Genomic DNA, 14,841 nt, shown 5'->3' on the forward strand with positions numbered 1-14,841 from the left:
GCTTTTCAAAAACTTATGTTAATCGATTAAAACTTACCTTAATTGATTAACTACATATTTCTATGTATGTTTTTAAATTGCAATACTCAAATACGTTATGCACTTAACTTATACATGTTCAACACTAAGTTTATGCCTAAGATGCACAGATAACATGTATATATATTATGCATGAACATATTATGAATGTCATATCTCAAAATAAAATGATTTAATGTATTATGTATATGAGACATGTATTGAGTTTACCTAAGCCTTAGACTCAACCTAAACTAATTACTAGTCTAAGTCTAATACCAATCTTGAGGCTTAAGCACGTTGATTTGTTGATGATCTTCAAGCTCTTATGAAACTCAAATTGTCCTCATCAAAACACATAGTGGGCAAGCTTTCCAAAGTGCTCCTCTTGACATGCGCACTTTCAGTCATCCACATACAAGCAGATGATGAGGACATGATTATTGCTTGAGCATTTTACATAGACACCATGCTCCACCTCACATTTTCTGAACCCTGCTCTCAGGAAGAATGCATCAATTCTTCTGTTCCAAGCTCTTGGAGGTTGCCTCAACCCATATAAAGCCTTCTTTAATCTGTAGACTTTGTGTTCACTACCTTTTATCACGAATCCAGGAGGTTGTTTGATGTAGACTTTCTCATCAAGTGAACCATTTAAGAAAGCTGATTTTACATCAAGCTGCCACATCTCCCAATTGTTCTTTGTTGCCAATGCTACTATGAGTCTGGTTGTTTCAATTCTGGCTATATGTGCAAACACCTCAGAAAAGTCAACACCTTCCCTTTGCATAAAGCCTTTTGCTACCAGCCTTGCTTTGTGTTTGCCAACAGAGCCATCTGGGTTGAGCTTAGTCTTGAAAACCCATCTCACTAAGATTGGTTTGTGATTCTCAGGGAGATGAACCAGTTCCCGAGTTTCATTCTTGACAATTGACTTAAGTTCTTCATCCATAGATTTCCTCCATACTTTGCTATTGAATTCCTCATCAATTGATATAGGCTCAGTGTCTGCAAAGAGAGCCAAGTACTGAACAAGTTCTCCTTCTTCTGTGAGGAGATTATCAGGTAAAATTTCACAATCCCTTAGTCTGGCTGGCAGGTTTCTCATCCTAGAGGGTCTGCTTGCATCACTAGCAATTGTTCCAGTCTCTGAGTGTGTTTGACTTTCACCCTGATTCATGAGTTCAGTAGGCATAAGATCAATAGGATTCCATTCCAGTGGAACTTGAACTGTTGATGCTGCTTTGGCTTGTTTTTCAACCCAGGTGTTTGCCTCATTGAAGTGCACATCCCTGCTGAACAGAACTTGGTTGGTTTTAGGATTGAAAAATTTGTAGGAGCATGTTGGGTGGTAACCTACAAACATTAGTAGCTCACTTTTGTCATCCAATTTCCCTCTTTTCTGATCAGGGATGTGTTATAGCAAGTTGAGCCAAAGATCCTGAAATGAGTGACAAAGGGCTTCCTTCCATACCAGACTTCCTCAGGCACCTTGGACTCAAGTTTCTTAGTTGGGCAATGATTGAGGACATGTGCTGCTGTTGTTGCAGCTTCACCCTATAGGCCATGTGTGAGGTTCTTAGACTTCAACATACTTCGAACCATGTTGAGGATGGTTCTATTCCTCCTCTCAACCACACCATTATGCTGGGGAGTGTAAGGTGCAGTTACCTCATGCATGACTCCATTCTCTGTGCAGAACACTTCAAATTCCTTGGATGTGAATTCACCTCCTCCATCAGTTCTCAACACTTTGATTGATCTCTCTGATTGTTTTTCAGCCATACACTTGAAGGTCTTGAAGATGCTAAACACCTCACTTTTCTGCTTGATAAGGTACAACCAGATTTTTCTACTAAAATCATCTACAAATGTGACAAAATATCTATTACCACCAAGTGAGGTAGTCTCAAAGGGACCACATACATCAGAGTAGACAATATGCAAGAGATTATTAGCTTTTGAGGCAGTGAATTTGCCAAATGATGACCTTGGTTGCTTACTGATCTGGCAACTATCACATATTCTATTTGGTATCTAGATTGAGGGCAAGCCATGAACCATGTTCTTTGCTTTCATGAGGCTGATGTCTTTGAAGTTCAGATGACCCAATCTCATGTGCCATAACCATACATCTTCGCTCAAAGTCTCGGTATTAAGACATTGAGACTCCATGGCATTGAGATTTACCTGGAATGTTCTGTTTTGAGTCAGGGGAGCCTTAATGATTTTCTTTCTGGTGGAGTCAAATATCTCAAGCTCACCATCTTGCATACTCACAGTGAATCCTTTCTCCAATAGTTGGCCAAGACTAATCAGATTGTGACTCATATTTGGTACAAAGAGTACTTCAGAGATCAAAGCATTCTTGCCATCTTGTTTTCTGATCACAACATCACCAATTCCTTCTGCTTGTATAATTCTATTGTCAGCAAACTTCACTCTACTCTTCTTGTTGGAATCAAAGTTGACAAGCCACTCTCTATGTCCTGTCATATGGTTAGAACATCCAGAATCTACATACCAAATTTCTTCACTATTGTTGCCTTGGCTTGTAGTCATCATCAACAAGATTGGTGAATCATCGTCAGCATACTCATTGTCTTCCTTCACTATGTGTGCTTCATCATGGTGTTGCCTATTGATAGCATCTGAGTGTCTTGGTTGAGATTGACACTCAGAGGAGAAATTTCCCATCTTACTGCAGTTGAAGCATTTTACTCTTCTTCTGTCAACTTCCTTCTTTCCTCCTCTCCAATTGCTACCACCTCCTCTCTTAGAGTAACCTGATGCTTGATCAAGATCAATTCTTTCTTGATCTTGTGCTCCTGAATTTGCCAAATTCTTTCCCCTGAAGTCTCTTCCCCTTCCTCGGTTTCTTTCATTACTTCTGCCAAGATATATCCCCTTCTTGAAGGTTTGAGCTTGAAGTGCTTGGTTAACTTTGTCAGTTGACCTCTCAATGAGCCTCTGCTCATGAGCCTCGAGGGACCCTTGAAGATCTTCTAATTTGAGGTCTTCAAGTCTCTTTGATTCTTCAATAGCAACTATTATGTTATCAAAGTTGGGGGTAAGAGTTCTTAGAATTTTCTCTATAACAGCTTGATCTGCCATGCTTTCATCTAGTTTATGAGGCAGATTACTCTGTTGAAGAATTGGGCAATTTTCTCATTTAGTTCCATCTGCATCAATTCATACTGTCTCCTCATGGTTTGGAGTCTAACTTTTTTTAGTTGTTCTGCTCCCTTGTTGCATTTTTCCAATATTAGCCATGCTTCTTGTGATGTTTGAGCTAAGGCAATCTTCTCAAAATGTGGCTCATCAACACATTGATGTAGGAGACACATAGCCTTGCAATTTTTCCTCTTGTTCTCCCTGTATGTCACTCGTTCTTGCTCTGATGGGTCTGCTTCTAGTTGAGGATAACCGAGCTCAACAATCTCTGCAATTTCTTGAAATCCCATGATTACTCTCATTTGGATGTTCCATCTGATCCAGTTCTTTCCATCAAGAACTGGTAGGCTTGCTGGGAAGCTTGTACTTGTGTGTCCCATTGAGATGAAGATGATGGGGAGAAGAGGTGAAGAGGAGACAAATGAGTGATCTACCTAAAGCTCTTGATTCCAATTTTGTTGGAGAAAAAAATGAGTGACACTGCACTGAGAAGAAGAAAAACAGAGAAGAAGAGTGTTGCAAGAAGGAAGAAGAATGAGAATGAATTAAGTGTATGGTTGTTAGAGATGAAAAGAAGAATTGTTCAATGAATTACACTCCATGTATTGAATCAATGTTTAACAAAGTTATTTATAGCAACAAGGCATTCAACTAAACCCTAAACTACATTTTGAATACTTTCCTAATATAGAAGCTAACTAACTAACCATTCTAACAAGTCTCACATTAGATATGAAAGGAAAAATGAAATGATTTATAAGTGGGAAAGACCTATAAAACTAATGTTTTAAGGTTTTAGTTCAAGACACTCTCCATTCTTCCCAATCACAATAACAATAGAACTTTATGGTAGTTGGAGGCTCTCCGGTCGCAGTCTGATCCAACAAAGATAATATGTTCCATCCCTAAATTCATGTGTATAAAAAAAAACATATAGTTGGAAGAGATTCATGCTTAATTGTCTCCCATTTCCATGATATTAACCTCTCCTTTACCGGTTGGGATAATATTCTAAGAAAGCAAGGTATATTATCAATTTTACTGAATTAAATGAATAGATTATTGGTTAAAGACTCAAATGTATTTTTTAATGAAATGAATTCCTCTTTAATAATGAACTCTCTAGGAAAATGATAAGAATATGTTTTACATATTTTTTATTTCTTTAATTAAGAAAATTAAAGAAAATTTGGACCCTTAAATTTTTATGAATATCATATATGAATTTTATACAATGTTACTATATCATTCGTAATTTATATTTAATTATTATTGATTCTTAACAAAAAAATCTAAATAAATTGTAAATAATTTAATAATTGTATATAAATCTTTACATTTATAATACATATAGATATTACATTCAGACATTATGAATATCAATTTATGTTCATTCAATTGAAAGAAATTTGGATCCTTTGAGCACGTGCTAACATTCATGATCCCTCAATTAGATTCCTACTAGAATAGATTCCTACTTTCCTACTTTCCTACTTTATGTATTTGACCATCTTTGTGAGATTAGTCTCTCATCTATTACGTCAGAAGATACTCTAAAAAATAAAAGATCTGAATTTTATTTGGGAATCAAATAAACTACCGGAGGTTGAAGACTCAAATATCTGATTCAATTAAATTTGGTTCAAGTTTTATAATCGTGAATATGTTACTGCAGGTTTTAAGGGTAGGTCACTATTTACGATTGATTAAAAAAATTGAAGTTAAAAATTAATAATTAAATATTTTTAATTAATCACAAACAGTGACATATGAAGTGATACGTTCATATTACACACAATTTGTCACACCCCATAACTAATACATGCTATTATGATTTTGATAGGTTAGTGATTACTGAGGAGTGGGAATACTAGATGCGATAATAATCATCATTTCTTCAATATGTATTATGTGTGCATGTACTCCACTTTATCCTTTGTTCATTAATCAAACATACAATATAATGATTCCTTTTTATTTATGAATAAAGTAATTAAAGATCTTATGAATATTAATTTATGTTCATTAAAGAGAAAGATATTTGGATTTATTAAGGGTGTGATTATATGATTGATCTATAAATTTGAGTGCACGAAGAAAGGCAGTTGGAAGAGAATCATCAAAACATTATTGTATGATGTATGGATAGATGAGTGCCCCTAACAATTACAATAGGAAATGTCTATGTAGGTACTAAAGTATTCATCTTCAATGTATGTTAAATAAAATACTTATAAATTCTCATACCTATATATGTAGTAACTTTAATGTTCGTCCTCACCATTACTCACAAATCAAATATAACAAATCCAAAGATCTTTTAAGATTTTTTTGTAATGCAATGCAACAAGCCAACTACAAGCATGCGATGGGTAGAATTCCAGCTAGTTTTGCAATTGATTATGTATATTTTGTGATGGGCACATTTATATGATATTTGCTTATCGAAAACTTTGTATTAGAATATATGAAATATCTTAGAGTATTTTGAATTATATTATAGAGAAAATATATAGATGATACATAAATATATAGATGATATATTTTAAGATATTTTCATATATTATAATATTGTATTTTCTCTTAAGTGTGAATCCGGAAGAATGGACCATTCCAAACTTGTATATGCCATCTCCATAAATATATTCACCATCTTAATCTATTAACTTAGAAAACGTGCACAATGTGAATGGTTGATCATCGCCATAAGATAAGAAAAATCAAAACATCAAACTAACAAAAGAGTCGTTAGTGTTATAGTTATCTAGAGTGAACAACGTTTTATTAATATTCCAATCTACCATGCATTCTACCAATATCTTAGAAAAAGCTTCAGTTGTATGTGGACATTCTACATACATAAACCCAGTATGCCTAATTTAAGACTATACAATTAAAAGGTAACACTTATTCATAAGTTTATACCTCAAAATGTGGCTAGGCATACACAATCATGATATATGGAGTTAGCTGTGTTGGTCATAAAAACTTTATTACGTCATATAATAATAATGATGATACAACATTAATGTGTGCACTACGTAAGGGACATGGTGGATACTATAGTACCAGTACCCACATCATCCTCATTGGTTTTTATGGGTTTCTTTATGTCCATCCACATTTGCGAATAATTCCTCTCCTTATCACTAGTAATTTTATAAATACTCCTTCTATGTAAGTCTAATTTCTATCCCTAATTCCTCATAATTATTAAATGTTTTTTACTATATATTGATGAATAATCTTTGATGATTTCGTTTGTGAGATAATTTAATACCTAAAAATAAAATTATTAAATAGTTCATACAAGCTTCTTGACAAATTGATTATTGAAAATATCATTACAGCTGATTAATTTCTTAAGAACCAATTTTCTATTGATATTTTTATCTAATAATTTAGCATTAGTTTGATCAAACAAATAAAGTTTAAGAATACTTAAAAAGGAAAAAATAGTTGATGATAACTGCTTATAAAAATCATGAAGTTTAAGATTTTTGTATATTTTTCATGTTTAATATACATATTTTGGATAAGTAATGAGTAAGTGTTGTATATATTATTAGCAATTTGGCAATGTCCATATGGTCAGGGTGTGTTGTCCAGAAGTATTATGATTTTAATTATTAAGTGTTATATTTTGATTTTCCATTGAACTTGAAGGACGAGTAATGTTAAATTGTTTGAACTAGTACATGAAGGAAATGATTTTTGCATATAATCATAGTGTGTACAACATGTATATATAGTGATCCTCAAATAATAATGGAATCAATCATTAATTCTATGATGTAGATTTCCTGTGAATTAGTGATCATGAGTGCTAGGATTGCTCATGTGGTTTAAATGTCATAACTGATTCCTTATATCAAGGGATTTGATTTAGTGGAGGAGTGATGGTTCTCATTACACCCCCGCGAGATTGGGTCACCACTGGTGACAACAAGCTTGTCGCGAAGCGGAGCAAATTTGGCTTTGGGTAGTGGCTTTGTAAGAATATCCGTATTTTGATCATTGGTTGAGATGTGAGAGATGGTTAGCTTTCCCATTTGAACTAGTTGACGAACAAAATGATAGTCAAGGGCAATGTGTTTCATACGTGAATGGAACACTGGGTTTGAGCATAAGTATGTTGCACCAATATTGTCACAGAATAGCTTAGGAGTGTGAGTTTTGACGCCAAGTTCTCCAAGGAGGTTGAGTAGCCACATGATTTCAGCTGAGGTGTGTGCAATGGATCTATATTCGGCTTCTGTGGAGGATCTGGCCACGGTTCGTTGTCGTTTTGACAGCCAAGAGACTGGATTTCCACCAAAGTAAATAACAAAGGCAGAGGTAGAAGTTCTGTCATCTAGATTTCCTCCCCAATCAGTATCACTGAAGGCATTAAGGGTTAGTTGCATCGGTTTCTTGAGTGTTAAGCCATAGTTGAGTGTAAGTTTGAGCTATTTGAGAATATACACGGTTCGTTGTCGTTTTGACAGCCAAGAGACTGGATTTCCACCAAAGTAAATAACAAAGGCAGAGGTAGAAGTTCTGTCATCTAGATTTCCTCCCCAATCAGTATCACTGAAGGCATTAAGGGTTAGTTGCATCGGTTTCTTGAGTGTTAAGCCATAGTTGAGTGTAAGTTTGAGATATCTTAGAACACGTTTGAGTTGTTGAAGATGAGTTTGAGTTGGTTTGTGCATGAATTGAGAGAGTTTGTTGATGGCAAAGGAAAAATCTGGACGCGTGAGTGTGAGGTATTGTAATGCACCAATAATTGATCTGAAGTTTTGAGCATCAGCAGGGGCAAAGCCATCCTGTAATGTAAGTGCTGTGGATGTGGCAAGAGGTGTGCAGGTTGTCTTAGCTCCTGTCATGTGGAATTTATCCAAGAGATCACGGATGTAGCCATGTTGAGTGAGTAGAAGGCCTTGCTTGGTTGAGATGAGCTCAATGCCGAGGAAGTAGTGAGGATATCCAAGGTATTTGAGGGAGAACTGGAGTGACAGTTTGGCCATGAAGTTGTGGAGGAAGTTGTTGTCACTGCCTGTTAATAGAAGGTCATCAACATAGACCAGAAGGAAGGCTTGGATTCCATGTGTGTTGTAGATGAACAAAGAGCTATCACTAAGGCTGGTGTGAAATCCATAGGAAATAACAAATGCCTTTAGTCACTCGTGCCAAGCCCGAGGTGCTTACCTCAGGCCATAGATTGCTTTTCTGAGTTTGCATACATGATGATGGAACTCAGTGTGCACGAAACCAGGTGGTTGGTGCATGTAAACATTTTCTGTTAGAGTGCCTTGTAGGAATGCATTGTGTATATCTAGTTGATGCATAGGCCATTTGTAGTGAAGCACAAGAGTGAGAACAACCTTAATAGTTTGGGGTTTAACCACTGGTGAAAAGGTTTCTTTGAAGTCAATGTTGGGTGTTTGCGTGAAGCCTTTTGCAACTAGTCTGACCTTGTATCTTGCAATTGTACCATCTGGATTTCTTTTGATTCGGATAGCCACTTGCAGCCTACTAGGTTCTGAGCTTCTTCCTAGGTACTAGGTTCCATGTACCATTGGTCATGAGAGCATCAAATTCTGCTGAGCAGGCTTGTCTCCAATGAGGGATCTTGAGAGCTTGAGTTATGGTGGAGGGTTCAAGGTTTTCTGGCAGGGCATGTTTTATGGCAGTAAGTATGTGTTTTGGCTTGAAGATGTTGTTTTTGGATCTGGTGATCATAGGGTGACTGTTGTGGGGTGGGTTGGTGATGGAGTTCTGGAGAGTGGTTTGATGATGTGGTATGAGGTAGGGTGGATTGGGGAAGGGTAAGGGTGTTATAATATGTGGTGTGGTTGAGAGGAATGATGGAGGGAAGTGTGGTCTCAGTTGCAGGGGCAGGAGGATTTGGGTTTGGTTGTTGGATTAAGGAGGCATAGGGAAAGGAGTTTTCAATGAATTGGACATGCCTTCATGTGTAAAATCTGTTGGAAATAGGTTCTAGGCAATGCATATTGACTTTGTGAGTAGCCCAGGAAAATGCAGGGTAAGGATCTGTGTTGAAGTTTATTTTGTGTGTATGGTCTCAACCATGGGAAACATAAGCAACCAAAGGAATGAAGCTTAGTGTACTCAGGTGGTTTGTTGAACATTATTGTGAAGGGGTCTTCATGTTGAGCTTGGCAGTGGGCATTCTATTGATCATATATGTTGTTGTGAGGAATGCATAGGACCAGAATGTAGCTGGTAGGTTGGCATGATGTAACAGAGCTCTACCTGTTTCTACTATGTGTCTATGTCTTCTCTCGGCCGTGCCATTTACCTCTGGTGTGTGAGGTGGGCTAGTGAGATGAGTAATGCCTTGGGAAGCCAGGAAGTGTTTCAATTTGATGAATTCACCACCATTATCAGAGAACACTGTCACAATTGGTAAGTTAAAATACTTTTCAACAAGACTTTTAAACTGAACAAAGATGGAAAATACATCTGACTTATTTTTCATTGGATATAACCAAATATATTTAGAGAAATGATCAACTAAAATTAAGTAATAAAGTGATCCATCTGCTGATTTGATAGGAGCATGACCCCATACATCTGAGTAGAGGAGTTCCAGTGGTTTAGTGCTCTGAAGATGATTACTAGAGAATGGGAGCTTGTGACTCTTGGCACAATGGCAAGATATGCAATCATAGGTAGCAGGAGGTCTTAGAGGAATAGAGCTGTGATTTGCCAGATGCTTGATTATTTTGATTGAAGGATGACCAAGTTTGTGATGCCATGTTGAAGTAGATTGAAGACTAGTAAGGTGAGCATGAGGTGAAGGAGTTGTGTTGTTGTTGGAAGGTAGGTGGTAGAGGTCCTATTTAAGAGGTCCTTGTAGTAGTGTTTGGCCCGAAGTCAGGTCCTTACCAATGAAGCAATCAGAGAAGAATTCAACAGAGCATTGGTTAATTTGACATAGTTTAGAAACAGATACAAGATTAATGATTATATTAGGGACACACAAGACTTGTTTAAGAGACAAAGATTTAGTGTTGGTTGGTATTTTAGTGTGTCCAATGTGAGTTATTTGCAAACCTGAGCCATCTGCAACAAGTACTTGATCTGAGCCTGGGTATGTGTTTGCCAATGTTAGTTGTTGTAGGTCTTGAGTGATATGGTGAGATGCTCCAGTGTCCATGATCCAACTAGAGTTCTGCATTGGTGAGGTATGAGTGACCATGTGAACTGAGGGCCTTGTCCCATGCCTCTTAGGATAACCATATATTTTGTAACATTTCTTTGCACTGTGGCCTAGTCTTTCACATAATTGGCAGACTACTTGCTAGACAGAGTTATGTAATGTTGAGGGTGTGGGAGCATTGTGTGTAGGTTTGTACCTTTGTTGCCCTCTGAATCTTGTAGCTGTATGTGTTGTAGGGATCAGAGGAGTGGATTGTTGATGGTTGTCACGGGATAGAATTGTTTCAAAATCCATTAACTTCTCATGTAGTTCAGCATAGGTGATTGGAGTCTCTCTGCTGCAGAAATTTCTTTGTAGTCTGTACTCAGACCATTGAGTGTGTGAATAACTAGATTTGTGCTATCTAGATGGTTGCCAATGATGGCTAGTTCATCAACAATGACCTTGACCCCTTGAAAATAGACAGTTATAGGTTGTGTGCCTTTGGTGAAAGTGGTGATCTTTTGCTTGAGGGCCATGATGCGCACTCTAGATCTGCTAGCATACATGGTTTTCAAGGTCTCCCATGCTTGTAAGGAAGATTGGACCGTGCCAAGGTGAGTGACAATAGTTGCAGCCACATAGGAGATAATTTCATGCAGGATGAGTTGATCCTGACGAATCCAGTGTGTTTATGTTGGATTGATGAGGGATGAGTTTGCATCCAAGTGTTTGGGTGGACAGATGATGCTGTCATTGATGTATCCTAAGAGATCATATCATGTTAGAAGATATATGAATTGCAGACGCCAAGCTGGATAATTCTCTCCATCAAGTTTAATATAAAGTTGTGAGCCAACATTGAGAACAACAAGTTTATCAATGTTGCTGGAAGGAGTGTTGTTTGGGGTGGCCTCAGTTTCAGAGGTGGAAGAATTCATGCTGCTATGATGAAGACAGCAAGGTTGGATCGAGAAAAAAAAAATTGCAGTTATACTTGGGCAACTCTTGATACCATGAATGAAATGATTTTTGCATATAATCATAGTGTGTACAACATGTATATATAGTGATCCTCAAATAATGATGGAATCAATCATTAATTCTATGATGTAGATTTCCTGTGGATTAGTGATCATGAGTGCTAAGATTGCTCATGTGATTTAAATGTCATAGTTGATTCCTTATATCAAGGGATTTGATTTAGTGAAGGAGTGATGGTCCTCATTAGTACATTGCTATATGTAATTTTAAAATTTTGAAAGTGACATAAGATTATTATTTTAATTGTTTTTAGTTTAATTTTTTTAATTTTATAATAGATGGCCGGCTGCTCTACCATATTTAGGATGGTCAGATCAATATTTTGTTATCACATTTTCATGAATAAGCATCTTCATATACATCCTAATTTAGATAGATATTACACGGGCACGAGCAGAGCGGCCTAAATTGTGAATATTGGTTGTGTTTTTTTTGGTAATATGATTATCAATGATATTCTTTCACCTTTTAAATAAGGAACTAACTCATTTCGATTTACGTATTTGTCTCACTCACCAAATGTTGTTCCCTTCCATTTTATTAAAAAAATGTTCAATTATAGTTGTAACGTTGTGGGGGTCGAGGGTGCGTCGGTAATACGAAAGAGTTGGGAGGGGTTAATATAGTGTTGGTACGTAGAGGGGATGGGTAAGAATGGCTTGTAAAGGCAATAAGTGTGGCAGCTGTGTCTGAAATTGGCACTCGCAGGAGAGTACTAGGACCAAAGGTCGTAACTATTTGTCAGTCCCAAACACCTTCCTTCTTTATTTCTCTTTGCACTGTCACTCTCAATTATTAGCCACGTGTTTTCTTCCACACCCACAGCCCCCTCAATATTCCCACTTTCTCACTCTCTAAACTGCTACACATGCTTCGGGAGTTGGCCTGGGGGATAGGAGCATCAGTATTATTCGCATGGAAAGTGCCAGTAGGGGTCGAGTTTTATTTTCTCCAACCTAGAACTCGAATATCTTGGGTTGAAGGGTCACATGGGTATGAGAAGAGTGAAGAGTCACAAGTGAGACATTATATCTTGAGCCAAAATTTTAAGACATTAATTATATGAGTCTTTCCTACTTATAATCTCTTTCACTCTTCCTTGCATATCCAATATGGACTCCACACTTGAATAAACCCAACACCAAACATGAATTTGCTTTAGCCTCTAACATGAACTTGTATATATAAAAACATACCACAAGGAGAGATCAATCATGATCTCTTGTATATATTAAGAGTATTTTCTTAAAACCTTTATAATTTATATATAAATACTAACTATTAATATATATAATTGAGGTTCGGGTGGGTTCACTGATAACAGTAAATTCGAAATTGAACTAGATTAACAAATAAACTCGAAATCAAATTTACTCAAATTAACTTTTGCCCCTCAAATTGGGTTAGAATTCAAAGAGGTACTCACATGTTGAGATTATATTCTCATCCCACTTAAGTACCATATGCACTTGACGTGCTGTGTAATCTTATGTCATTTTATTACTTTTTACATTATCCAACTCAGCAACTCATCACTTTAACCATTAAGAAGTTCATTAAATTTAATTATTTTGAATTTTATTGTAAGATCATTACCTAAACTTTAAATTAAAGTCAATGTATAATACCTATTTTACTTATGCACTCCTTCTTTGATTATACAATTATTGTTTGCTTATGCATCTCTTACCTGCATTTTGGTGTAATTTTTTCTCTCAAATCATACAACTCTTAAGTAATACCATCTTTATTAAGTTCCATATAAAATAGTTGCACAGAAATCTTTGTACTCACATTCGAGATGTTGTAACATTTAAGTTTTGAACCATTATTTTTTAAACTTTAAATTACAGAATTTCCAATTAGTTTATTATGTAATAGGAGCTACATAGGTTGTTTTTTCATAAAATAAGAATATCATACATATTTAAAAACTATACATAGTTTTCCTAATATAAAAAAATCATTCACAAACTATTTAAAAATTATACCTATATTTTGTAATTAAAAATGACTCATATTATATCACATACTTTTCCCAAAAGTGTAACCATTAAAACTCAGCATGATTGGCAGTAAATAACTGTTTTTAAGAATATAACCTATCTTCTTGTATAAGAAAATGTTTTATACTAATGTGTAAACTCCATGTTATTTATGCCGGTAAGTCTGTAACTAAAATTTTATCATCTTTTTCCTTTGCCAATTTGTGGCTTATTATTTATGTAAATACATATATGTCATTTATGTGGATGATGATTACCTGTTTTTAATAGTGTTTCATTCTATCTCAAACCAATTACATATTAATACGTGAATAAAAAAATTAAAAATAAAAAGTTATAAAATATAATAATTTAATTGGTTTACTATCCTAAGGAATCGTTTAGGATAGTAATCTATATCTCATTTATGCTTATTGCTCCACTATATCACTTAAAATCCTCAAAACTTTGTGAATCTGCTGTCTACCATCTACCGACACATATGAAAAAACATATTAAGTTGGTTTTAATGTTTTGTATATATATCATCTCATATATGCTATTTTTTGCCCTATAATTAAATGGAATAAAGAAATAAACATAAATATAAACCTTTTATATAATTCTTAACACATTTCTTCAAACATTGTTTTTTACACTTTATCTTTCAGGAAAAAATTCAAGTATATTTATCTACATTGTTGTTCATTACATATGTTTTTATTGCTTTTTCTACAACACTTTTTTCTAATAATGAAAATGGGTCTAACTCCGTACAGAACATGAATAAAAAGAATTTGGAACAACTCTCAATACAGAGCGTAATAATATTAAAATGAGAGTGTAATTCAACGATTTTTGACGTGCACAGAAATATCTATCAGTAAGAAGCAGATTGTTTTATCTTAGGGACTATTCAAGCCAGTGTTATAAAAATCGGTTAGTGTTGGCCGGTTCAATCGGTAAATCAGTCTCAATATTGGTATGATATAATAATTATATCAATCATATAATTATACTAATTAAAATTGGTCAAAACTGGTCATATCGGTCGGTTTTCAATTGAACCGTACCGGTCATACTGGCCGGTTTTTATTTAAAATTAATTTTTTAATAAAAATGAAAAAATATTGATTTTTCAATATTAATAATAATATATTATATTTTTATATGTAATTTCACCGGTATATTGATTAATTAGTGAACCACCAATTAAACTGATATACTAGTATATCAGCCCTAACTGGTTTGATGACCAATATGATATTGTTCTCTATATCATTGGATATCAATAAATATATATATATAGAAGAATCTACTATAATAAAAGTCATTAGTAACAACAATTGGATGAAAATAATGACTTTTATCTCTAATAGTAATAGTAGTATATTGAGCTTTAATTCTTATAACTTTTTGTCTTACACCATTATTTATATATAATATTTCTTTTTATCTCTTCTCATCCATCTC

General features: G+C 35.1%; 1 protein-coding gene across 2 annotated transcripts in view; it reads left to right on the forward strand.

Moving 5' to 3' along the window:
- Positions 1,784 to 14,841, forward strand: part of LOC109358033 (SUMO-activating enzyme subunit 1A-like) — a 19,186-nt gene continuing 6,128 nt past the window's right edge. The window contains exons 1-2 of one of the 2 annotated variants that reach the window (XM_019602110.1): positions 1,784 to 1,790; positions 6,802 to 6,803. The gene's annotated coding sequence lies outside the window, so the exon portion shown is untranslated. Of the gene's footprint in view, positions 1,791 to 6,801; positions 6,804 to 9,297; positions 9,311 to 10,203; positions 10,209 to 14,841 lie in introns of those variants that run through there. The other variant, XM_019602102.1, reaches the window with a different exon arrangement.

This window comes from Lupinus angustifolius, chromosome LG01, assembly GCF_001865875.1.
Source record: "Lupinus angustifolius cultivar Tanjil chromosome LG01, LupAngTanjil_v1.0, whole genome shotgun sequence".
Lineage (NCBI taxonomy): Eukaryota > Viridiplantae > Streptophyta > Magnoliopsida > Fabales > Fabaceae > Lupinus > Lupinus angustifolius.